Raw genomic sequence first — 27,256 nt, forward strand, 5'->3', positions numbered from 1 at the left:
CACATATTGCCCCATCAACTAGTCTAGGGTCACAAATATTGACCATTGGCTTGCCCATTACAAGGACTTAATACTTAAATGTGTGAAACTAATGTATTCTCCTTGACAAGTGTGAATAGACAAGGTATAATGAGCATAAAAAGACACTCTAATCCCATATGTACATAAATGAAATCTTGGTACTAATGGAGATCCCATAAGTTTCAACCTATAGTTGAAAAATCATGTGACATTCACCCCCTCCAAACCTATCGGCATTGCCACATATCTTACTCTTCAACAGGTTTGAGGTCTTCTTCTTCATCCACACTATCATCCTCTTCATTTTCTTCAATGCTATTGTGTAGTTCTAGCCTCATGTTCTTCCTCTTTATAAGTATCAAAATCTATTCTCTTGAATAACTTGGTCCTTTTTCTTGCTATGGGTATTTTCAGCTTAGTCTCATCCAACTCAAAAAGTGAATATGTAGTATTATCATATGCATGCATCATGATATACCTACCAAACCATCTCTTGGAAACTTTCTTGTTGCTGATAGTACTATGTTGATTATCCAAACTACTATCATACACAAGTAGCAAGTCTCCTTCTTCTATAGCCCTTGGCCTAAGTCTATGCCTTTTATCAAACCTATCCTTGTTTTGCAATCTAGATTCTTTCAATCTTTTCACTACAAGCTCTATGTATTTTGGTCTTCTTTCCAAAAACACCATATTAAATTTGGGAATCTCCCAAGTCCCACTTTCAAATAAGGGGCAAAGATTTGGCCATGTGCCTAAATCTTAATCCACGTTTCAAAGTGGGACTTGGAAAGACAACCTATATGGTAATTAGGGTAGAGTCCACTTTCAAGTAAGGGGAAAAGATTTGATCATGTGGCCAAATATTAAATATATCAGAAATTCCCAAACTATATGAGAATTCTCAATTTCCCTAGTATAGTGTTCACTTGATAAATCTTGAGTGCTAGCACTTCCTTGCTTATCCCTTTTTCCCATGGCAAGACATATTCTTATGTTAGCATAATCAGCTTTTGCCCTCACATTAGCTCTACTTGCATATACCCTATCGCAGTACTACAAGTTGTGTGATCAACCTATAATGCATATGGAAGAAATCAAGGCCACTCTCAAATTTTTACACTGCATGACTTTCCTAAGGCCTTGGGAAGTAGAGGATGCCCTTTTTTACTCTTCTCGTTTCCCTCTAGATTATATCAAAGTAAGTGCAAGCTTGATTCCCTCTAGATTATATCAAAGTAAGTGCAAGCTTGATTCCCAATCTCGAGAAGATCTCTAGCCTCATCAACATCAAGCTTTCCTATGTCAGTAAAGCCCTTGCCCACATATCCATAATGAAAAAAATGCATCTTCCGATAGAAACCTACATACAATGCTTGTACCTCTAGCCCTCAAAGCTTGATCTTCAATTGTTACGATAAAGTTTGGATAAGATAAGAATATCCAAACATGTGGACAAAAGGATCCCATAGTTATCCTCATTGTAAATATCCTAAATATTTGGAATAAGAACTCATCTACCTCATTTAATGTACCATGTATATATATAGCTACTAACAATGAAATCAGCAATTATAGTTCACTCTACTTTCCACATCCTCTCTCTCTCTCTCTCTCTCTCTCTCTCTCTCTCTCTCTCTCTCTCTCTCTCTCTCTCTCTCTCTCTCTCTCTCTCTCTCTCTCTCTCTCTCTCTCTCTCTCTCTCTCTCTCTCTCTCTCTCTCGTTGTGTATAGTGTCTTCTCATCTACTTATCCTTTAGCTCCTACTTTTCACCACATATATAGTATTAGAGCCCCAAGTTCTAGCTCTCTAGCTTATCGTATCTTCTCTAAAATCACACATCACTTATCTTCCTTTACTCTCATTACTCAATGGCTCTCATCAATGCCACTATCTCTTACAATTGACACATCAAGATTGACAAACTCAATGGCAGTAACTATCAAGTCTAAAAGTTGAGGATGAAACTTTACATGTCCCAAGCTAACCTCTAGAACATCATCAATGGAAACGAAGAATGCCTTGAATAAGAAGGATCAGAGAATGAAGATTGGATGCAAATAGTTGCACTGCAAGGATGGAGATCCTTATCCATTGTGGAGATCAACAAGTATAACTAGTGCAAATAATACCCACTGAAAAAGGTATTTGGGATTTCTTCAATAATACCTATGAACACACAAATATTGTATGTCAAATGACTATGTTCAAAAAGTTAGCCGCTAACTACCACTATGCATGAAGATCAATCTACCACTAGTTCTTAGAACAATGGCAATCCTTGCTAGATGAAACCATAATCTCTATTTGAGTCATCTCTGAAGAACTACAAGCTATGTTTCTTCTCTCCTCTTTGCCTCTATCCTGAAGAGCCTCTACTAATAAACACAAGCTTTAGTCTCTCATCAATAGAATCAAACAAGAGAAAGTCATGATGGATACTCTTTCCACTTCTTCTAATCAAGAGTCCAAAGCCGTAGCTATAATTACCTACAACCCAAAACATCTTCACAAAAGAACTCACTCACTTCACCCAAATACCAAGTTTTCTCCTCGATCCAACTTCAAAGAAACCCTCGGCAAAACTCATCACAAACCCAACTCTCATTAGTCATTTCAATCCTTATCCATTTCTAGAAATCCTCACTATCATCTCATATGTAATGTTTGCAAAAGACAAGGTTGTATAGAAAAATGTTACTGACAAAAAGATACATTCAACAAACATTACTCAAGGGAGCAAGCTCACTTTGTTAGCATTGAAAATTATGACACAAAAGATCAATCAGATTCCATCATTAGCTTAGCTATAATCAATCCATGTAAGGCAACCCATTATACATGTGAGGAATATATTCATGAGCTTCTAATAATCCATACCCTTTCATATCTTTTTCAGCTCTAAAAACACATTACTTGCTAACCATATTCATAGTCTCAACCCTTTAAAAACATATGAAACTCTATGTTGAAGATCCAATGAATCGTTTAGAAAAAGCACATGAGCTTATTATATGAAGTGAGAGCTTTTTTTGTTATATTTCCACACAATTAAAAAATAGTTGGTTAGTTTGAAAGTTAGTTAGTCAATTAATAAGTTAATAAGATTACTAACTAAAGACTAACTAATGTTAATAATTAAATTTTTTATTTTATATATATATATATATATATATATATATATACATATACTACATATACATATACTACATATACATATACATATACATATACATATATATATATAAAATCAAGATTTGTAATCCGACATTTTTCTCAGATTGACAAGGACCATAGCTACCCTTCACGGAAGTTACAACGTGAACGAGAGTTATGAGCCATATTAATCACTAGTGTTAATGTGTATAGTATGGATGGTCCAAAAAATATTAGATTTTTGGACAAAAACTAGTATATTGTAGATATTTTAGATATTATCCTAAAAAGATATGGAGATTTCTAGAACTGGATGTCATTAAAAAAAATAAAGGGCAAGTGATGTTTTAGCTACTTTTGGAGATTTTATAAAAATGAAAAAAAAAGAGATGCCATGATCGCAGTTTGCAGGCAGTAGACAGCACTTCGAACAGGGAGAAAAAGGAGTGATCTGAAAGATTTATAGCAAGTTTCTTGGAGTTTTACCCCCCTTTTGGAGCCAATGGAACCATCAAATTTATGATTTAAGCATGAGATCGCTGATTTTTCCAAGATCCCCTCCACAAAGAGCTCTTCCTCTCAGCCACAACCCTTCTCTTATTTAGTTATAAATATGAGGCATGGGAGGCACAAGGAAGCAAAAGAAGACTCCAAGAGGCTACAAGAGAGAGGTAGAAGGACACCTCTCCAGGAGATTGTGAGGAGCTTGAGAGAGAGAGAGAGAGAGAGAGAGAGAGAGAGAGAGAGAGAGAGAGAGAGAGAGAGAGAGAGAGGAGAGGAGTTACCCCGATAGGCTACAAGGGAGAGAGTTAGTTCAAATCCCCCTATCTCGGTCTTTGACTAAGCCACCTTCTCTTATGCTCTTCCATCTCAAAATCTATTCCTCCTTATCTCTCGAATCTATTTGTGAACAATGGCCCCCAAGCGAAGAATGTCGCATGCAAATGGCAATCCTACAACCAGCAACGAAGCTTCGAGCGAAGGCATCACTGCCAATCCAATAGTAGTATCAATCATAAGTAATGTATTTCCAAATTGATAGATTCTTGCTTTGATTCTCGTATGAGATACGTTAGGCCCCATACTATGATGCACGAGTATAGGTCATCGAAAATGATAATTTCATCTCACATATTCGAAAGATGGAGCTTACAAAGTGCATGTATCAAGGGAAGTTAATTGCACCTAGTTGCATGTGGCTTATTCATTGATAGAGCAATTACAAGGAAGAATCGGTCAGGGGTTATGAATGGCATAACCCCGAGAATGTGGCTCACAATTTATCCTCTTTAGCTTCACTTCTAAAGAATGTATTTTTATTACCTTTCTTTTTCTTGTCTTAGTCCCTTTTTTCTTAAGTTTTTAAAGGTGGCTGATATGGGATTCCCCTTCTGATGGGTGATGAGGTATCTATCATGTTGCAAAGTTTGATGACAGTACTCCCAAATGTGAGTGTGCTCTCTCTAACCTCTATCATTGTCAACAATTCACACTCATTCGCACCACTCACTACTCACTCACGCCACCTCATTCGCACTACTCACCCTACTCCTTCGAACCATTGCACCCACTCATACTACCCCAACCTCCTAATCCCTCACAAACCCTAATTATCACTCGAAACACACCTCTCACTCTCTCCCTCTCTCATAATCCCCCACTTACTCATCCACACTCATCCCTACTCACTCATCCTCTCTCAACTCTCACTTCTCACCCACTCACACTAACCAATCACTCCCACGTTCACTCACACTCCCACTTACACACACACACTACCCCTCAAGGCTCACTCATACTTGTCTTACTCACATTTTAAATTTGAACCTCTTGATTTATGACATGATTGTGATACTTTGAGGAATTGCTTGCACCCATGCACATTGCATTGGAAAGGAAGAAAGCCTGATTTGGCACACCTCACTCTTGCAAGTTTTTGAATCAATATGTTGCAAAGGTCCTTGATAACTTGTAGATCTTGAAGTCAAGCATTTGAAGTAAATATCTTAATGACTTAAGAACTCAACAAGGAGCTTGTTAAACTAAGTTACCACCTCATCATATTGCAAGGACCTAGCACACATTGCACTTAGCACCTCGGCAACCTTGGCAACACACACTGGGCTAACATTACCTTAGGTCATTTAGGATCATAGTACACAACCAGAAAAGTCCCTTTCACATCTTCATATAGGACACATTGCAAGTCGTTAGGGGGAAAATCATCCAACCAAGCCACCATCATCATGTGTGCTCCATTCCAATCATTACAAGGGCTCGATGAGTAAAATATTGTTGACCAAGCTATCGTAAGTCCTAAACCCCCTTTGAATCATTTTGAACCACATTCAAGAAAGTCCCAAGACTATAGCAATTGAGAGGATAAGCCAACCACTACGCCCATAATTTCACCACTTGCACTTAGTGCAAATCACAAGACCAATTGACCAACGAGAGAAAAATTTGAAGGATAGAAACTCCAAGCAACGAAGTTACAAAATCTAAGAAGAACTGACAAGCTTAGAGAGTTGAACGAGAACACCCGCACCAAGAACCACACAAGACCATTGCAAGAAGAGTTGAAGAGTTTGGCATCTGGTTATTAAGAGCCTTATACTCTATTGATGTGCCTCATAGTGGACTCAACACAAACGACATCTATCCATTCACATGTTGCCTAAGCTAGCAACACAAAAACCTAGGCTAAATCTAGGAGACTGGATGGTGATAGATAAATTTCCAAAGGCTAACCTTAGATGCATTAAGTGCAGCATCACTCACATGTAGCATGATTGTCCAATATGCAAGGTTTCATGTAGTATTCTAACTAGGTCTACCATGCCTAATATACGAAAGGTCCAAGCCACAAACATTGACCCAAAAGATGAAGAGCTAATCCATCCTACATATCTTAGGGTCAAACTAACTAGCAGGCGAGAGCTCATCATTGACACTCTCATAGATGAAGGTTCAAATTACAACATCTTAACCTATGAGGTAACAACCTGAACTCGTCCCAACCAATGCAGTTATCAAGCTATATGGAGGATTAGCCTATTCCCTCTTAGGATGATGTACAATTCTCTTGACTATTGAGACTAAAAGCATGCCCACAGTGTTTTATGTGCTTCCAAATTGAGACAATATGGGAAAGGAAGTCTTACTTGGAAGACCTTTCAAGCATGCAACCACATGCACTGTGGACTACGAAGCACACCATATACACCTAAGCTTACGAGACGTGGAGATTGTCAATACTTTCAGTAAAAGGGGACCTTGTCTCTTCTCTAGAGAAGGGCAAGAAGCTTATCTCAGAGTCAGATCAAATGCCTAGAGAGGATAGCCAGAGAGTTCTTAATGAACTACTCAAGGCACACGAGAACAAGAGAGAACCACTCAGTAGAAAGCCTCCTAGAACCAAAGGAAAGACCACAGCTACTAGAAACACTACCACAACTTCTCAAGCTGTTGGGAATAGAACCTCATCTAGAAGGGTAAAGAGATTTAGGGCAAGTAATCGGAAGCATCGATGGAGAGCTAGCACAAGGCCGTGATGGGTGCCCAAAGCGTTACTCCATGCTCAAGGGTTTTATGCAAGAAATTGTTGAATTTGGTTACCAAAGCCACCTCCTTTAACCACAGACCAAGTCCCATCCAAATCCTTGAGAAAGTGAAAGAGACCCACACACAAATCTTGTTGGGGGTAAAGGCACCTCCGCCGTGCCGCCCCGTGTATTACTACACTGACAGTACCCGCCACTGCACACTGCAGGTGGCGGGCGCCCGTCATGTCACTTTATTCTTTATTCTTTTAGTGACAATTTGAATAAAGAAAGGCCCGGTCACACATTGTGACTGTTGGAGTTCCCATTTCTTATCTCTCTCTTCCTTGCTCTAGCTCTCCCGCCATAGCTCGCGTGCAAGCTTCAATCCTTCTCTCCTTTCAACTGGTATCAGAGCTTGGCATTCTCTTGCTCGAGCTCGACTCGGTGCTTCCCGACCTTCGCATCGACTCGCTTCACGCATTGGGTCTCCATCCCGGCAGCCATAGCCGACCTCTTGAGCTCCCGACTCTCCCCGGCTTTCCGAGCTCCATCCCGGCCTTCTTGAGCTTCATCAGGGCCTTGCCCTTGAGGTATTGCTTCAGCATTTGCAGGCATTTGAGTGTATTCTCAGTTTGAAACAGGGCAGGAACAAAGGGAATCCACTCTTCTTGAGCTCCATAGCTCATATCTTCCCTCCCCTTTGCATTGGGCCTTCATAGCTTGGTATGTGCCTACCTTGGGCCATCATTGAGCCCCCCCACACTCAACATTCAGCCACGTGATTAAAGCAGCACTCCAGGCCTCAACATGCTGAATATGGCGCCCATTTTCAGACTTTGACCTCCACGTTTTACAGCTGAATGCTTTGTTGCTCATGGAGCACTCATCATTGGCCTATTTGGAGGGCATTTGAGCCATTTTTGGATGTCATTTTGATGCTTTGGCTTGACATTGAGGTTGGGAGCTTATCATTCTCAATTTTGAAACTGTCATTCACTGCATAACAGTGCTGGAAACAGGGCAGCACCCCTGACACTGACATTTGTTGCTTATGCCTCATTCCATTGGAGCTATTTGATGCCCGTATGCGGTCTACTTCCTACCTGGATGTATTGCGGATGTTTGCATTTGGTTTGACCATGATTTTGGCTTGAATTCGGGGCTGAAATCTACTGTTTAGAACAGTAAATACATGCTGGAATAACAGTGGGCTGAAGGTACTTTACATGCTTTGGCACTTACCTACCGATACCAGATGTATGCTTTGAGCTTTGGCATGATGTCTCTGACATTTGGGGATGACTTGGAGTGATTTTGGCTTGAATACGGGGCTGAAATCTACTATTTAGAATAGTAAATACATGCTGGAATAACAGTGGGCTGAAGGTACTTTACATGCTTTGGCACTTACCTACCGATACCGGATGTATACTTTGAGCTTTGGCATGATGTCTCTGACATTTGGGGACGACTTGGAGCATATGTATGAGATTATGGGATGCTTTTGAGCTTCGCATTAGCTCCATCTTCACTGGCATTTGGACCGACTTGGCATGCTCGTGGACCGCCTATGCCTCATGTCTCTGCTTGACAGTTAGGCTTTTGCATTACATGCTTTGGTTCGTGACATATGCTATTTGGTTCGTGTATGCCATATCGACATTTGGAGCTTGGATTTGGATGTATTTGAGCATTCCTGGCTTACTTGATCACTGATCTTGGTTGCTATTTGGATGTCATTGAATTGACCGAGAGCTTATTTAGGCTTATGTATTGCTTCATGGTTAATACGACCGGTGCTTCATGTATGTCATGCTCTCTTGGATGCACTTGATGCATTGACAGGGTCACTTATCACTGGTGCTTTCTCTTGGGTTGTTTGAGCTTCTGAGCTCGCTTTGTACGCCTTTTGTGCCAGTGGGAGCATTTTACATGCTTGCTTGATCTTTGACAGTTGCATGCTATTGGAGCACTTACATGTATTTGGAGCAGTTTATGTCTTGAGCAGCTACATACGCATTGAGACTTTGGGATCATACTCCGATCTTTATGGATATCCATTGATGTACTCTTGGTTCACAGGATGCTTATGAGCTAAGTCTCATATTTGGATCTTTCTTTTTCAGCAGACACCTATTTGTGTCAGGTTTTGGCAGTTACAGGTACTCTTTGCCTAGAGTGTCTGGGGGTGTGCCTTTCACTGGCAGATGTTATTTTGACATGCTTCGGTGTTGAGCTCATGTTCTTTTCACTGTCATTGGCCTTGCTTATGTCCGTTTCATGCCGGCTTTGGACCTAGCATTGTTTGCTTGACATTGGATCCTATTTTGGGACAGTTTGCTCTCTAGACTGTATACCTGCAATTTATTATAGCAAGCAGTTATTGGTGGACTGAGGTGTACTTTTCATGCTGAAATATCCTGATTTGGTGTACCGCACCTAGTACTAAGTGGGCAGCAACTTTTGGCACACTTTGCTTGCCCTTTGGACCCCGTTTTGGTCATTTTTGGGCAGTTTCTGCAGTAAAACAGCAAGCAGTTTTGGACTGTTTGGGCATTTCCAACCTGCATAATGGCGTCATCTTCGCATGATAGTGCCATCTTTAACATTACAAAGTTGGATGGTACCAACTACTCTTACTGGAAGAGTCAAATATGGCAGGTTTTGGTGCAGAAATCTCAGATTAAGCCACTTCGGTTGAGTGGGGAGCAGCCTGAAACTATGGACAATGACGACTGGCTTGAACTTGATGAGCTATGCAAGTCCACGATTGTATTGTCTCTCACTGAACAGGTACATTATAATGTATTTGAGGAAGCACAGAGTGCATGGGATCTATGGAATAAGATCAAGAATCTTTATGATAAGAAAAGTCCGGCGAGTCAGATGTACTGGTTGAAGCAGCTTATGGATCTGCGCATGAAGGATAATGCGACTATGTCTGCTCACTTGAGCCAGTTCCATGCTATACTGAAGAACCTGACTTCGCAGGATATCACCTTTGGAGAGGAAGTAACTCCTCTTTTCTTGCTTGGGACTCTGAATGAGTCATGGGATGTATTCCGCACTGCTCTTTGTGCCTCTAGTGCTACTCTAAAATTGGCAGATGTTGAGAGTGCTCTTCTTCAGGAAGAGGTGAATCGCAAAAACTTGGATGCCTCTCATGGTTGTCATGCTTTGACAGTTAGAGGCAGGAATAACAGGTATGACCGTGGTAATGGCCGAGGCCGTGACTCGCAGAAGGGTCGGTCTAAATCTCGTGGCAAGTCGCGTAGTAAGTCGCGTGGGCGCAATGCAAATGTCACTTGTCATCATTGTGGGAAAAAGGGCCATATTAGACCACAGTGTCATGAGTTGCGCAATGAGAAGCGCAAGGATAAGGGGAAAGATAAAGTGCAGGAGAAGTCCTCTGATCGCAGCATAGTACCTGCGAAGTCCAGCGTCAAGATTGAGGAAATTAATGTCATGCAGACTGAGGAGTCCGATGGTGGTGATGAGTTTATACTTGCAGCTAGTTCTTCTGATGCTTCACACTTGACTGAGACATCTAGTATGTATGCACAGTGCTGGTTATTGGATTCAGGTGCGTCCTTCCATGTGATGCCTTACCGTGAGTGGTTTCACTCTTACCGTACTGTATCTGGATCAGTCAGACTTGGAGATGACAGGTCTCTTGATATTGGGCTGTGGAGATATTCAATTGCAGTTTTCCACTAGCAGTTCCTTTTTGCTCAGGGATGTACGTCATGTACCTGCGCTTACGCGCAGTCTTATGTCTGCAGGACAGTTGGATGATGCAGGGTTTCATATCTGTTTTGGGGATTCTGCCTGGAAAATTACCAAAGGCAGACTTGTGCTTGCTAGAGGCGCCAAGGCTGGCAACCTCTATCCTCTTGTTGTATCTGGGTCTTCTGTAGACCATGTTTTGGCAATGGGCTCTATCCCACATGTATCACTTTGGCATGCCCGTTTGGGGCATATGTCTTTGAAGGGAATGAAAATGTTATCTGGTTTGCAGTATCTTCCGCCTTTGGACTATGCACGTTTTGACTCGTGTGATCATTGTCTTTATGGTAAGCAGAATAGGTCTACGCATAAGAAATCGGGTAGGCCACGCATGAGTGAGCCCTTGGCATTGGTGCATTCCGATGTTTGTGGGCCTATGCCTTGCATGTCTATGGGTGGCGCGAAGTACTTTGTTACCTTCATTGATGATTTTTCTAGGAAAGTGTGGGCTTATCCTATAAAGCAAAAGTCCGATGTCTTGGCAGTCTTTCAGCGTTGGCTTGCTCTTGTTGAGAACCAGATTGGGTATAGGCTGAAATGCCTTAGGACTGACAATGGGGGAGAATATGTCTCACGTGCTTTTGAGTAGTTTTGTGATGACAGGGGTATTAAGCGTCAGTTGACCGCCCCTTACACCCCACCCCAGAATGGTTTGGCTGAGCGCATGAACAGGACTATTCAGGAGCGTGTGCACTCTATGCTTAGCCATGCAGGCCTACCCCAGAGTTTTTGGGCTGAGGCAGTTAGTACGGCAGTGCATGTCATAAACCGATCGCCTTCCAGTGGATTGGATTTCCAGGTTGCAGAGGAAGTTTGGGCTGGTAAGCCACCCTCTTATGCGCATCTTCGTGTCTTTGGATGTGAGGCATTCTGCCATGTGCCCAAGGACAAGAGGAGTAAATTGGATCCAAAGAGCATTAAATGCATATTCCTTGGCTATGGTGAGTCGGGAGAGATGGGCTATCGCCTATGGGATCCGCAGGTGCGGAAAATAGTACGCAGCCATGATGTCGTCTTCCATGAAGACAAGATGCACAGGCAGCCTGAGAAGGTGGTTGAGATCCGCAGAGTGATCTTTCAGGAGGAGCCTAGAGCACAGCCAGTACTACAGCCTGCAGCAGTTCCTCCACAGGGCCAGGGTGTTGGACAGGCAGTTAGACAGGCAGCAGAGCCTGCGGTGAGACGGTCTGCTAGAGACAAACGTCCACCTGACAGATTTCAGCCCTCTATGCATTATGTTTTGGTTACAGATGCAGGAGAGTCTTTCACTTATGATGAGGCTATGCGCAGGGGTGACAGTCACTCCTGAGAGAGGGCTATGCAGTCTGAGATAGACTCCCTGCATAAGAATGAGACTTGGGATTTGGTTGCCTTGCCTAAGGGCAAGAAGGCTTTGCCATGCAAGTGGGTGTACAAGCTAAAAAGTACCCCTGGACACCCCAAGCCGGCATACAAGGCTAGATTGGTAGCAAAGGGTTTTAAGCAGGAACATGGTGTGGACTTTGATGAGGTCTTCTCTTCTGTAGTTAAGATGACCACCCTGCGCTTAGTCTTGGCTTTGGTTGCACAGCTTGACTTAGATCTATATCAGATGGATGTCAAGACGGCTTTTCTACATGGGGACTTGCATGATGAGATCTATATGGATCAGCCTAAGGGCTTTGCAGAACCTGGTAGGGAGCACCTAGTGTGCAAGTTGAAGAAGAGCTTGTATGGCTTGAAGCAGGCACCTAGGGAATGGTATCATAAGTTTGATGCCTTTATGCAGTCACAGGGCTACAGCAAGAGTGCTATAGATCCGTGTCTTTACACGAAGAAAGCCCGTGATGGCAGTTTGCTTATCTTGGTACTCTATGTTGATGATATGCTGATAGCAGGGAAAGCTCATGATGAGTTAGATGCTCTTAAATCTCAGCTGAAGAAGAGCTTTGAGATGAAGGATTTGGGACAGGCCTCACATATACTTGGGATGCGCATTAAGCGCGATAGGCATCAGGGGCTTTTGTATCTCTCACAGCGGGAGTACATTCATAAAGTCCTTGAGCGCTTCCGCATGCAGGACGTAAAGCCTATTGGCTGTCCATTACCTTCTTATGTGAGGATATCACAGGCCGATTGTCCGCAGACAGATGAGCAGAGGGCTGAGATGGCCAAGCTCCCTTATGCTTCAGCCATGGGCAGTTTGATGTATGCCATGATAGCCACTCGTCCAGATATTGCGCATGCAGTTGGTGTTGTGGCACGCTATATGGCTACACCTGGCAGCAGACATTGGGATGCCGTGAAGGGTATCATGAGGTACCTGAAGGGCACAGCAGATATGTGTATTTGCTATGGCAGCCAGGATACAGGGGTCGTGGGGTACACTGACTCCGATTATGCAGGACATGCAGATAGTAGGAAGTCCACTTCTGGCTATGTATTCACCTATGCTGGAGGGGCTGTCTCTTGGATGTCCAGGGTTCAGAAGTGTACGGCTTTGTCTACCACTGAGGCCGAGTATGTTGCAGCCACTGAGGCTTGCAAGGAGGCCATATGGTTAGGCCATCTAGTTGCTGACCTTGGGATTGATGCTACACCTACACTGCATTCGGATTCTATGAGTGCCATTCAGTTGGCTAAGAATCCGGTCTTCCATGCAAAGACGAAACACATTGAGGTGAGGTATCACTTCATACGTGGTGTCGTGGAGGACAGGTCTGTTGACCTTGTCAAGATCTCCACTGACGAGAATCCTGCAGATCTGCTCAGAAGAGCCTCACTACTGAGCGCTTTGCCTTCCTCAGGAGGTTGATGGGCGTTGGATGAGATGTCGCCTTTCCTCATCCCTTGTACCTATGTACATTTGTACTGTCTTTTCTTTTTCTTTTCTCTCTCACTAGGGCAGATTCGCCTTTAAGTGGGAGGTTGTTGGGGGTAAAGGCGCCTCCGCCGTGCCGCCCTGTGTATTACTACACTGACAGTACCCGCCACTGCACACTGCAGGTGGCGGGCACCCGTCACGTCACTTTATTCTTTATTCTTTTAGTGACAGTTTGAATAAAGGAAGGCCCGGTCACACGTTGTGACTGTTGGAGTTCCCATTTCTTGTCTCTCTCTTCCTTGCTCTTGCTCTCCCGCCATAGCTCGCATGCAAGCTTCGATCCTTCTCTCCTTTCAGATCTAGGTCATGAACCAAGATACTTAACGAGACAACACCAGATAAGTTAGTGACTAATGAGCTAGTTTCTATGACACTTGAGTCCACAATTCCAAAAGAGCAACCACTTGAAGTTGCTACTACTCCACAAGAGGAATTGGTGGTGTCCAAAAAGTCCTTGAGCAAGGGGGAAAAGCTATAGCCAAAGCAGCCACTTCCATGTGAGGCGGCTCAAGCCGAAACAAAAAGTCCAAGGATAGATGAGATAAAGCCCTCAAGTGCTGATAAGCAACAACCCCAAGTTGTTGCTAGTTCTTCAAAACCACCAAAATCTCCTCAAAACCAAGAACCTTTGTCACCCAAATCAAAACACAAAATCTAGCATCAACAGTCTAGTGTAGTTGCTCAATCTAAGGAAAAGGATCCACAAGGGACAGCTCCGAAAATATCAAAAGAGTGATGACCTCCCTCTATGAGTGTTGTCACAAACAAATTTGGAAATACCAAGACCATGAATAATTCCACTCAGTCTGAGGATCCAAGTGCACAATCATCTATGACTGTCACAATTGACCACTCCATCGAATTGAAAGTTACTACTTCCAATTCTAAGATGGAACCCATACAATCACAGCCCTTGGTTATGACTAAGACTATCACTTCAACTGAAGAACAAGTCTCTAGTACTTCAGTCTCACACAAGGATATAGAATCTAGTGTAGAGAGCATAATGAGCCCATTGATTCACAAGTCATGTTCTTCTTGACCAAAAGCTCCAATACACTTGAAACCAACTAAACAATTGATCATGAAGATGTTAGAAAAGAGGGGACAACACAGAGATCAATCTGACGCTACAAGTTCTCAAGAACTAGATGAAACACTCTTGACTTCACTTGCACGTGCATATGTTCATGCCAACCTTGAAATTTCGATTACTGAGCATAAAAAACTCTTAAAAAAGCCTTTTACATGGTCAGAGCAATCACAAATTTGTTGGATTTACCCAGCAATTGTGGTGGAGTTATAAATCAAATGACCAAGGAAGAGCAGGAGAAGCATCGCTTTCCTGTGTTTTACACTAGGAAGCACACAACAAGTAGGGAAGATGTTGCAGCATTGGCCAAGCAAGCAAAAGGACAAAGTGAGTTCAAACAAAAAAAATATTCTAGTCAAGGGTTAGCTACACAATATGGTAGCCACCTAATGACAATTGTTGAGCAAAGAAAGGCACTTTGGACTTCAATGCATAATCCTACATATGTTGCTCCTACATCTCTCCGAGTGCTTGCACTTTTTCGTGGTGTCAACATTTCTAAATTGGCTAAACTTGATCCCTTGTGTGACAAACTTCTTTCAGAGGAAGAGCTACACATTGCAAGTCGATTAGGACAACAAGACATGATAACTGATGTCACTAGAATCATTTTGTCTCACCCATGACCCAAAACTTCTTGATGAGCATGCTTCATTAGAATACAATCCTAGTTTTTATGAATGGTTTATTCCAAGGCTACATGACACAACACCAAATCTTACCTCTACTTCTAGTACTACAATGACTGAATCTTCATCCCATGATGTGAAGCAAAGTGATGTAGATAAACCTTCTCCTAACCCTATAGACACAGTGGTTGGAAGAGGTATGCTTGCGACTCCAATCCCTAGGCCCAATGCCACCGATGTCCCTATAGCTCACCCCACCAGTTAGTCTCAATTGAGTTGGTTGGCGATGCTCCAAAGGAGGTTGCTAAGACACATCTCCAAATCAACCTTACTAAACTTGACCCTCCTTCTGCTATCAAGCCTTTGCTAGTATGTCAACCATTGAGTACCATGGCTGCTCATTTGGCAAAGAAATTCAATTCCTCTGAAATAGAATGCCTACTCCAATTTGAAGCCATATACATTACTTATGCCAAGTTGTTTGCAATAATTGATTTAGGCATTGCTAATGATGAGATCAAGTTGCTTCTCAATGGCATTCCACTTGGGAGGACAATGAACATCTTTTCGATAAAAGGCTCTTAATTTAGGAGGAATATGTTAGGACTCTCCCTCAAGAGCACTTGCTATCATGCCGGTCCAAGACCGATCATTACTTGATGAGCTTGAGCAGAATTTTCATTCCTCAAGTGCATTCTTGTAGAAGTGGTTTTCTCATCGACTTGAGATGGTAGTCATCTTATGACCATAGCTGAGCAACAACGTACAATCAATATACTTCAAGCTAACCCAACTTACTGTGAGACCACTTCACTCCGCTCTATCATCCTAGCTCGGAATCTTGGCTTGCCACGAAAGTTGATATATCACCCATTGCTTGATAAGATTTCGATTGAAGAGGAACTACACATTGCTAGTTTCTTTGCAGGACCCTCTTTTCTTGGTGATCTGATTACCTACATTTGTGGACTGGTTGCCAAACCACTTGACTTGGATGCTTTTGTTGAATGGGAGTACAATCCAAATTCCTATGACTGGTGAATCCCAAAAATTGTAGATTACTAACTCTTTTTCCTTTTTAGTCTTAGTTTCTTTGTACATATTTTTTTTAAAGCTCAATTTGTTACACTAACAAGAGCAAAATCCCTCCGACTTTAGGAACAATGCTACATCTTATGTAAGGGAAAAAAATAAAAACAAGAGGTACAATCTCAAACCCTTTCATTCCTTGTGTGATGGTGAAATTCAAAGAAGAAAAAAATTTGTTCATAATTCTTTCTATCTTTTTCCCTTGAATCCACTACATGGTACTCTCAAAGTTTTACCGTGTGAAGCAGGAAAACAATAGGTGGCAAAGCAATGCAATGAGCCTCAAGGCTTGAAGACAATATCATTGGTAATAGAAGCTTTCTATGAATATCCTACGCTGCAACAACCTTAATGACTTGAAGATAACACTAGCATCAGAACCTTCCTAAAGATCATAAGCTCAAGAGACATCACATCAAGACATCAAAGGCCAATCAAGACAACGAGTTTATCTTGGAGCCTCACTGAAGAAACACAAAACTTAAAGAACTCAACAATGAGGCTCCCATTTCTTCAATGACAACATACCTTGACTACAGCATCCAATGGTCATCTACTTCCTTAGGAGCCGTTGCGAATTGCTTCATCAATGAGCATACCAGTCTTCATTGCCAAGTTCAAGTTCTTCTTCAACAACAACTTCATCAACAATGTGGCAATGTGCTTCAATGTCCAGGCTCAATTTTCAAATCTTCATCGTACGCACCTCGGTGCACCAATCATCTTGTGCACCAAGTTTTATTCTTTGCAGTCAACCTTCTGATCTCATACTTTCATTTCTCCTTGTAAGGAAGCATGCTTTATTGTATATCACTATTGCTACTTGACTTTCCAACTCACATGCACTGCATGACACCTAAGGGTCCTCAAGTTGGATGCATTCAGTGGCTTTGGTTGTGGTTGGCTCCATCTCTAACCTCCTAGCCCTTTTCCCATTTTCCGGCACATTTTCTTAGGGCACATCAAGGTGAGGACATACCTAGGGAGTCTTGACTCGTCTAGGTTGACCTGTCTCCCTAAGTCACATGCACATTTCATCCCTTCATTTGATTTATCCAGTGTCATCAATCATCACTTCCTAGATATTTATTTTGTGGAGCTTCAGTGTATTATTATGGGCACTTGTGTATCATGGACATCATCATATTATCATGGATGTATTACTTTTTGAGAGCCGGTCGGGGCTTCTTCCCATGCAAATTGTATTTATCACCTGCAGTTGTATTTGTCTCACACCCGCAAGTGTTGTATGGGTTGCACACATGTATTTGTGGTTAAATTAGCATAGGATTGGTCTATTTAGGCTAAGGTCAAAGCATGTAATGGTGTTTTACCAGCCTAGAGCCCAGTAAGTGGGTAGGATGCCCAAGAGAGGGTGCAAACCCTAATTCATAGTTGTGCAAACCCTAAACACAAAACACAAAAGGGACACAAACCCTAAATGCAAAAGGGGCACAAACCCTAAACAAAAAAGGGGTGCAAACCCTGAACGCAAAACACAAACCCTAATTCTTGTCTATATAAGTGTGGATGTCTTAGTTGTATTCACCCTTTTGGCACATTCATGCTATAGAAGCTCTATCAATGTGACTACTCAAGCTTTCTATTCTATATTTCCATTCTATCTTGCTTCCATTGCATTGGTAGTGATTGAGAGGGAGAGAGTGATAGGTGTGTTGAGTGAGGGACTAAGGGAATGTGAAGCTCTTCATCGTCTTCTTGCTTTTCTCTTATTTTCCACTAGCTCGTCAACTCGTTGGTGTGCTTGATGGTAGATGCGAAGGAGCAACGACATTGGATCATGTTGATCGTGGTCATGGAACTATCTTTGAGCCTTTGAGTCATCAAACGCAAGAAGGCAAGTTAGGTGAGCTCACTACAACTTGAGCTAGTCAGGTGCTCTTGCTTTCCTAGGTTAGAGAGAAGGATACTTGGTTAGTTGGAGCGGAGTGTTGAGAGACAAGGTGAGAGATTGTTGCCAAAGTGAGTTGCAGCTTTTGAAACAATAGAAGTCCCCGTCCAAAGTCCCGATCATTGGTGCATTTGGCTCAATAGTATTTTTACCCCAAAAAAAGAGAAAAAAAAAGAAAAGAAAAGAGAACCTTCACTTCCCAGAGTTGCCATGTCGTGGGGGGAAGAGGGGGGGGGGGGGGGGGGGGAGGGGGATGCGTCGCGTCATGTCGTGTCATGTCATGGGGGGGAGGGAGGGATGTCATGTTATGTTGGGGAGGGGGAGGGGGGCGCGGCGCGTCACGTCGTGTCATTGGGGGCAGGGGGGGGGGGGGGGGTTTGGGGGTGGGGGGGGATGTCATGTTATGTTGGGGAGGGGGGCGGGCACGTCGCATCGTGTCATGGGGGGAGGGATGTCATGTTATGTTGGGTTGGGGGAGGGGGGCGCGTCGCGACATGTTGTGGTGTGTGTTGAGGGGGGAAGGGGGGGGGGGGGGCGAATTTTGGAGGGGGGGCAGGGCGCGTCGCGACATGGTGTGGTGTGTGTTGAGGGGGGGGGGGGGTCATGGTGGGTGGGTGTGTGTGTTAAGGGGAGGGGGGTACGTCGCGTCGTGTCATGTCATGGGGCGGGGGGAGGGGGGGGATGTCACGTCATGTTGGGGAGGGGGAGGGGGGCGCATCGCGTCGTGTCGTGTTCAGGGGGGGGAGGGGCGGATGTCATGATATGTTGGGGAGGGGGAGGGGGGCGCGGCACATCACGTCGTGTCATTGGGGGGGGGGGGGGGAGGGGGGATGTCATGTTATGTTCGGGAGGGGGCACGGCGTGTCACATCGTGTCATTGGGGGGGAGGGGGGATGTAATGTTATGTTCAGGAGGGGGCACGCCGTGTCGTGTCGTGGCATGGGTGGGGGGTGGGGGGGGGGGAAGGGGGCCTCGCGACATGGTGGGTGGGTGTGTGTGTTGAGGGGAGGGGGGGAGGGCACGTCACGACATGGTGTGGTGTGTGTTGAGGGGGGAGGGGGGGCATCGCGTTATGGTGGGTGGGTGTGTGTGTTGAGGGGAGGGCGGCACGTCGCGTCGTGTCATGTCATGGGGGGGGGGGGGGGGAGGAGTCCCCCCCTTCCCCCCACGACATGGCAACCCCCTGAAAAAACCTCGCTCCATCCATCCCACCCCACCTCACCTCAAAAAACCACGCTCAACCCACCTCACCCCCCCACGATACGGCACACCCTCATCCCCCCCCACCTCTCAAAAAACCCCCAACCCACCCCACCTCTCCTCATCCCACCCCACCCCACCTCGCCTCACCCCCCAAGACATGGCACACCTTCCCCCCCTAAGAAAACCCCGCTCCACCCAACCCCACCCCACCTCATCTCCCCATGACACGGCACACCCTCATTCCCCCCCCTCCCCCCAACCTCTCAGAAAACCCCCCACCCCACCCCACCTCACCTCAACTCAAAAAACCCCCGCTCAACGCGCCCCACCTCACCCACCCCCCCCAAAAAAACCCCACTCCACACCACCCCACTCCACCTCACCCCCCCAAGACATGGTGCAAACCCCCCTCCCCCAAAAAAAAACCCGCTCCATCCATCCCACCCCACCTAACCTCAAAAAAACCCGCTCAACCCACCTCAACCCCCCACGACACATCACACCCTCATCGCCTCCCCCCCTCTCCCAAAAAAAAACCCGATCCATCCATCCCAACCTACCTAACCTCAAAAAACCCCGCTCAACCCACCTCAACCCTCCACGACACATCACACCCTCATCGCCTTCCCTCCCCCCCTCCCCACCCCACCCTACCTCACCTCCCCTCAAAAAACGTTGCTCAACCCACCCCACCTCACCCCCCCAAAAAACTTCACTCCACCCTAAACCCCCCATCCCACCTCACCTCACCCCCCCACGACATGGTGCATCTTCCCCCTAAGAAAACCCCGCTCCACCCAACCCCCGGCCCTCCCCCCCCCCAAAACACCTCACACCACCCCACCCCACCTCACCTCACCCCCCCCACGACGTGGTGCACCTTCCCCATAAGAAAACCCCACTCCACCCAACCCCCCGCCCTCCCCCCCCCAAAACACCTCACACCACCCCACCCCACCCCACCTCACCTCACCCCCCCACGACGTGGTGCACCTTCCCCCTATGAAAACCCCACTTCACCCAACCCCCCGCGCCCCTCCCCCCCAGAAAAAAAAAAACCCCACTCTACCCAAGACCGTCATCCCAAAAAAAAAAAAACCCACTCCACCCAAGTCCGTTCCCCCCACCCCCCCCACCCAAAAGAAAAGCTACTCCACCGAAGGCCCCCTCCCCCCCCCCCCCCCGCACCTCACCCCCCCACGACACGGCGCATCCCCCCCACCCCACCCCCAAAAACCCCGCTCCACCCAAGCCACCCCACCTCACCTCAAAAAACTCCACTCAACCCACCCCACCTCACCTCACCCCCCTACGACACGGCACACCCCATGCCCCAAGACCTGATGCGGTTATGAGTACGACCGAGCGTGATCGGCATTCGCTCCTCCAGATTTTCACAAGCCGTCGAGGGCGCACCGGACACCGCGAGACGTGTGGTGCTTTACCAGCCCCCGCTGGACCCTATCTCCGGGTGATCCGATTTCAGGGTGGGCGAGCTGTTAAAAAGAAAAGAGAACTCTTCCCGGGGCCCCCGCCGGCGTCTCCGGATTCGGTCACGTTGCCGTCCACCGCCACGTCCCGATTCGGGAATATTAACCCGATTCCCTTTCGATGAGCGGCGCGCATTGCGCCCTTGACACAGGACTGCCCCATCTCTTAGGATCGACTAACCCATGTCCAATTGCTGTTCACATGGAACCTTTCTCCACTTCGGTCTTCAAAGTTCTCATTTGAATATTTGCTACTACCACCAAGATCTGCACTGGGGGCCGTTTCACTCGGGCTCGCGCCCAGAGCTGCGCCACGACCCCCACGCCCTCCTACTCATCGGGGCCTCGCACTCGCCCCGATGGCCGGGTATAGGTCGCGCGCTTCAGCACCATCCATTTTCGGGGCTAGTTGATTCGGCAGGTGAGTTGTTACACACTCCTTAGCGGATTTCGACTTCCATGACCACCGTCCTGCTGTCTTAATCAATCAACACCCTGTGTGGGATCTAGGTTAGCGCACAGTTCGGCACCGTAACCCGGCTTTCGGTTCATCCCGCATCGCCAGTTCTGCTTACCAAAAATGGCCCACTTGGAGCTCGCATTCCGCGCCGAGGTTCAACAGAGCAACCCCGGCCGCTTACCTATTTAAAGTTTGAGAATAGGTCGAGGGTGTTTCACCCCCGATGCCTCTAATCATTCGCTTTACCTGATAAAACTGCGAGGAGCTCCAGCTATCCTGAGGGAAACTTCGGAGGGAACCAGCTACTAGATGGTTCGATTAGTCTTTCACCCCTATACCCAAGTCTGACGAACGATTTGCACGTCAGTATCGCTACGAGCCTCCACCAGAGTTTCCTCTGGCTTCTCCCTGCTCAGGCGTAGTTCACCATGTCGCGACATGCCCCCCCCGCCCCATGACATGACACGACGTGACGTGCCCCCCTCCCCTCAACACACACACCCAGCCACCATGACGCGACGGCCCCCCTCCAAAATTCGCCCCCCCCTTCAACACACACCACGCCATGTCGCGACGCGGCCTCCCACCCCCCTCCAAAATCCCTCCCCCCCCTTCCCCCCTCAACACACACCATGCCCCCCCTCCAAAATTCGCCCCCCCTTCCCCCCTCAACATGCCATGTCACGACCCCCTCCAAAATCCCCCCCCCTCCAAAATTCGGCCCCCCCCCTTCCCCCCTCAACATGCCATGTCGCGACCCCCTCCAAAATCCCCCCCCCTTCCCCCCTCAACACACACCATGCCCCCCCCCCAAAATTTGCCCCCCCCCTTCCTCCCTCAACACGCCATGTCGTGACGCGCCCTCCCCCCTCCAAGATTCGGCCCCCCCCTTCCCCCCTCAACACGCCATGTCGCGATGCGCCCCCCCTTCCCCCCTCAACACGCCATGTCGCGATGTGCGCCCGCCCCCCCAATTCGCCCCCCCCCCCCCCCTCAACACGCCATGTCGCGACGCGCCCTCCCCCCCCAAAAGAAATTTTGGGCTTTGTAGGTATGCCTTGCCGTTGGAGCTGAAAACACCTATGAGGGTAGTGGTGCTTGCTCCATCAAAACACTCCTTGGAGATCCAAGGGAGGGTGAGGTGAGGCGTATGGTCCCCGCATCCGTCTTGTCCGCGAGGAGTGTCTCGTGAGCAAATGCCATGTACCCCCTGCCGAACGGTTAGGCTCAAGCGACTTGTGGTGATCCTTGCGAGGACATCGCATCGTGGCGGTCAACATGTGCCCACTAGGCGGTGAGGAGCGAAGTGCGGTGCCTTGAACATGTGTCTCGTTGGTGGCGAGATCATGTTCGAGCTCCATGGTTCTCAATGCTAACGGTGATTCTCGTCGTGAATATTGTGCGGCTTGTATCGATACGGATGGACCGAAACCGATGGAATGATGTGATCGAGGTGCTTCTTCGTCGGCGGGGCTTGTTCCGGGTGGGGTTGAGTGCACCTCATGATGGGCTCTTGTTGACGTGAAACAGTGGAATGCATGAGCGTCTCCATCATCTTTCGACTCGACACGAGCTCGGAATGTGGCAGACAAGACAACGTGGAGCACGCCTCGTGCGTGGTGGTGGCGATGCCCGATGCACGTGCTCGTGTGCGGCTTTGTCCATGGTGGGAAACGAAAGCATGCCCTCGTCCCATCCCCATTTGTCGTTTTCTTTTTCTCCCCGTAAACTCTCAAGCCTTCGTGCTCCTCCCCTCTTTCTCTTTACATCAAGAACAACACATTGGTGATGAGGTCATGCCTTTTTGCCCCGTAGCCACACTTGATGTGGAGTCGGAATGCGCAGTAGCGGTGCTGCTCGTGTGACGAAAGATAGCTACTTGGTTGATCCTGCCAGTAGTCATATGCTTGTCTCAAAGATTAAGCCATGCATGTGTCAGTATAAACTCTCTTTTACTGTGAAACTGCGAATGGCTCATTAAATCCGTTATAGTTTCTTTGATGGTACCTTGCTACTCGGATAACTGTAGTAATTCTAGAGTTAATACGTGCACCAACTCCCGACTTCTGGAAGGGATGCATTTATTAGATAAAAGGCCGATGCGGGCTTACCTGGTAATGCGGTGAATCATGATAACTTCCCGAATCGCACGGCCTCAGCGCCGGCGATGCTTCATTCAAATTTCTGCCCTATCAACTTTTAATGGTAGGATAGAGGCCTACCATGGTGGTGACGGGTGACGGAGAATTAGGGTTCGATTCCGGAGAGGGAGCCTGAGAAACAGCTACTACCACATCCAAGGAAGGCAGCAGGCGCGCAAATTACCCAATCCCAACACGAAGAGGTAGTGATAATAAATAACAATACTGGGCTTTTATAAGTCTGGTAATTGGAATGAGTACAATCTCAATCCCTTAACGAGGATCCATTAGAGGGCAAGTCTGGTGCCAGAGCAACCGCGGTAATTCCAGCTCCAATAGCGTATATTTAAGTTGTTGCAGTTAAAAAGCTCGTAGTTGGATCTCGAGGCGGGGCGTGCGGTCCGCCTCCTTTGGTGTGCACTGATCGCCCCGCCCTTTCTGTCAGAGACGCGCTCCAGGACTTAATTGGCTGGGATGTGGATTCGGCGATGTTACTTTGAAAAAATTAGAGTGCTCAAAGCAAGCCTATGCTCTGAATACATTAGCATGGAATAACGCGATAGGACTCTGGTCTTATTGTGTTGGTCTTCGGGACCGGAGTAATGATTAATAGGGATAGTTGGGGGCATTCGTATTTCATTGTCAGAGGTGAAATTCTTGGATTTATGAAAGACGAATTACTGCGAAAGCATTTGCCAAGGATGTTTTCATTAATCAAGAACGAAAGTTGGGGGCTCGAAGACGATCAGATACCGTCCTAGTCTCAACCATAAACGATGCCGACTAGGGATTGGCGGATGTTATTTTGATGACTTCACCAGCACCTTATGAGAAATCAAAGTTTTTGGGTTCCGGGGGGAGTATGGTCGCAAGGCTGAAACTTAAAGGAATTGACGGAAGGGCACCACCAGGAGTGGAGCCTGTGGCTTAATTTGACTCAACACGGGGAAACTTACCAGGTCCAGACATAGTAAGGATTGACAGATTGAGAGCTCTTTCTTGATTCTATGGGTAGTGGTGCATGGCCGTTCTTAGTTGGTGGAGTGATTTGTCTGGTTAATTCCATTAACGAACGAGACCTCAGCCTGCTAACTAGTTACACGAAGGATCCTCTTCGTGGCCAACTTCTTAGAGGGACTATGGCCGTCTAGGCCATGGAAGTTTGAGGCAATAACAGGTCTGTGATGCCCTTACATGTTCTGGGCCGCACGCACGCTACACTGATGAATTCAACGAGTTTACCACCTGGGCCGAGAGGTTTGGGCAATCTTTTGAAATTTCATCGTGATGGGGATAGATCATTGCAATTATTGATCTTCAGGGAGGAATTCCTAGTAAGCGTGAGTCATCAGCTCGCATTGACTACGTCCCTGCCCTTTGTACACACCGCCCGTCGCTCCTACCGATTGAATGGTCCGGTGAAGTTTTCGGATTGCGGCAATGCTAGTGGTTCGCCACCGGTGACGTTGTGAGAAGTTCATTAAGCCTTATCATTTAGAGGAAGGAGAAGTAGTAACAAGGTTTCCGTAGGTGAACCTGCGGAAGGATCATTGACACACATCCATGAGAACAATGCGAACCCTGGAATGTCCGTGAGGGATCGCGCTCGGAGGCGCGGTCGGCATCCTCTCTCCCCTCGTCGGAGTTGGGCGACAGTGGGGGAGGCTATGCTTTGGGGTCGTCCCGCGACTGTGCGGGTGGAGGAGGAAGGAAGGATGCCTTCGACCTCTCTCCCTTGCTCAGGGTGATCCCCCTCCGTCGTGCTCGTTCGGGCACGCTGCCGCCTTGATAAACCCTTTGCCCCTCCCCGCACGCGGGGGTGGCAGGAGGAACTTGATAAACCTTGTCTTGTCTGAGATTCCTCCCCTCGGGATGATCGAAAAACAAAACACAACGACTCCCCACTTTCCTCGCATTCATTTAGGGTCCTCATGGGCAAGACATCCCTAAATTGGTAGACTTGTCTCCCTGAATATCACCTCATTGCAACAAAACTTCTCGTAGATTGGGTCCTCAAGTGTGAGATGAACCAAGGGAATTGTTAACCCCAACACGAAGAAAGCAAAAGGAAATAAAAGAGACGCAGGGCAAAGGCGGAAAAAGGTAGCCCGACTGAAGAAAGAATAGGAGAAAAAGCCAAAAGTGCAAGGGCAACCTTAAAAGGCCAAGGCAAATACAAAAGGGGAAAGGCGCACCCTGAAATCTTGTAAAAGAGCGCCGGGCTCTCACCCGTGCAATTTGTAAATGTAGATGGGCGGTGGAAAGGAAGCTAGGAAGATAGAAGGACAATGGGAAAAAGGGCCTAGGCTATGGCCGGCCATGAAAAAAGGGGAAAAGGGGATGACCGCCCGAAAGGGATTTAGGGTTTTGTATATAAAGTTGAAAAGTGAATGAGAAGCTCATTCTTGTGTGTGGCCAAAAGTAGCTCTCCTCTTCTTCTTCTTCTTCTTGTTCTTGCTTGCTTGAGCTCGTGCTTGAGAGAGGGAGTGTGAGAGTGTGAGGGAGTGAGTGTGTGAGGGTGAGGGACCGAGGAGGAGAAGCTCTCCATCTTCTCCTCTCTTCTTCTCTTCTCTTCTCTTGTCTTGTCTTGCTCGCGGCAATGGAGCTTGGAGCGTGGAGCTTGAGGATGGAGCTTGCTTGAAGCTTGCACTTGGATCGTGGAGCCACCGGAGTATGCGGGAGAGGAGGTAACTCGAACGGCATGGAGGTAAGCTCACTACACCCGTAAATATGGATGGCACGTCGGTTATGTGAGAGGTAGCCATTAGTGCTCGGCTTGGAACACTTGAACAATAAGCGGTCTGTGGGTCTTGGCGGTTGAGCGAAAGCTCCCACAGGAATCTTGGTTCTCCTAGCGCAGACCCATCTCCCAATCAACATCCACCCAGTAACACCCCACCACTGCACAACTTTTTCCTACAAGTAACTTGAAGACCTAGAAGCACAATCAATAACCACCCTTTCCTTCAGCAGGTAACCTCTTACCTCCCCATGTAGGTCCAAGCATCTTCACTAATGCCAAGGGACAAACACTTGTCTAGGAAGGGGTGATGTTAACCTTTTTGCAAAGAAGCCACAAGAAGTGGGAAACAACAAGCTACTGGAGTAGACTAAGGGAAGCCAAAGATTAAAAAAGTAAAGGTGAAAAAATCGAGAAGCATTCAAGAGTGACAGTCTAAAGGAATAATGACTACATCCAGTTGGAAAAAATTCAAAGCTTACAAGAAGAGCACTCACTCATCAAGCTGAAAAAAAAAGTAAAATTAACATAAAAGCATCACACGCTTTAGAAAAAAATAAGAATTAAGGAAGAGAACCAAATAAATTTTGTAAAATCATTTTTTAGCATTAGGCTCACTCCCGTGCAAATTATAATTAATGTGCATGTAATGGCATGCGAGTGAGTGAGTTTGGACAATTAGACGGGACAGGACTCGAAGAGCGGGCATGAAGATATTATGGGCACTGGGCACCTTGAGATTAGAGGTCCAACCTAAATCCTATGACTAATGCAAATCAAGATTATCTCTTTCTTCTCCACTCTCTTTGCTTCCATCTCTATGTAGCCATCTCATGCTTGCAAAAGTTCTAAGAGCCGTGAGAGCTTGTGAGCTTGCTCTTGATTTGTGCTACATTATTCCATTGCTTCCCCTCACCTTCTTAGGATCTTCCTAGTTTGTGGCGTGGGAAGGTAGAGACTGTGTTGCAAAGATAAAGATCTGAAGGGAGTTTGGAAGAGAGAGAGAGAGAGAGAGAGAGAGAGAGAGAGAGAGAGAGGAGGAAAACTCACGAGAGCTTGGAGGAACAAGTGGCAAAGGCCATATCCTTGCACGCAAAGGACGAAGGGCGAGAGCAACGTGCATCGAT

General features: G+C 46.4%; 1 non-coding gene and 1 pseudogene across 1 annotated transcript; one reads left to right on the forward strand and one right to left on the reverse strand.

Annotated features, from left to right (window-relative positions):
- Window positions 1-20,611: 20,611 nt before the first annotated feature.
- Window positions 20,612-21,707, reverse strand: LOC148014508 (25S ribosomal RNA; annotated as a pseudogene).
- Window positions 21,708-23,124: 1,417 nt separating this feature from the next.
- LOC148014509 (18S ribosomal RNA) lies at window positions 23,125-24,942 on the forward strand. The gene has a single exon (XR_015688782.1). It is a non-coding gene; the product is annotated as an 18S ribosomal RNA (ribosomal RNA).
- Window positions 24,943-27,256: the final 2,314 nt, after the last annotated feature.

Source organism: Lygodium microphyllum, chromosome 25, assembly GCF_053477565.2.
Source record: "Lygodium microphyllum isolate KBCC chromosome 25, Lygodium_microphyllum_v1.1.10, whole genome shotgun sequence".
Taxonomy (NCBI): Eukaryota; Viridiplantae; Streptophyta; class Polypodiopsida; order Schizaeales; family Lygodiaceae; genus Lygodium; species Lygodium microphyllum.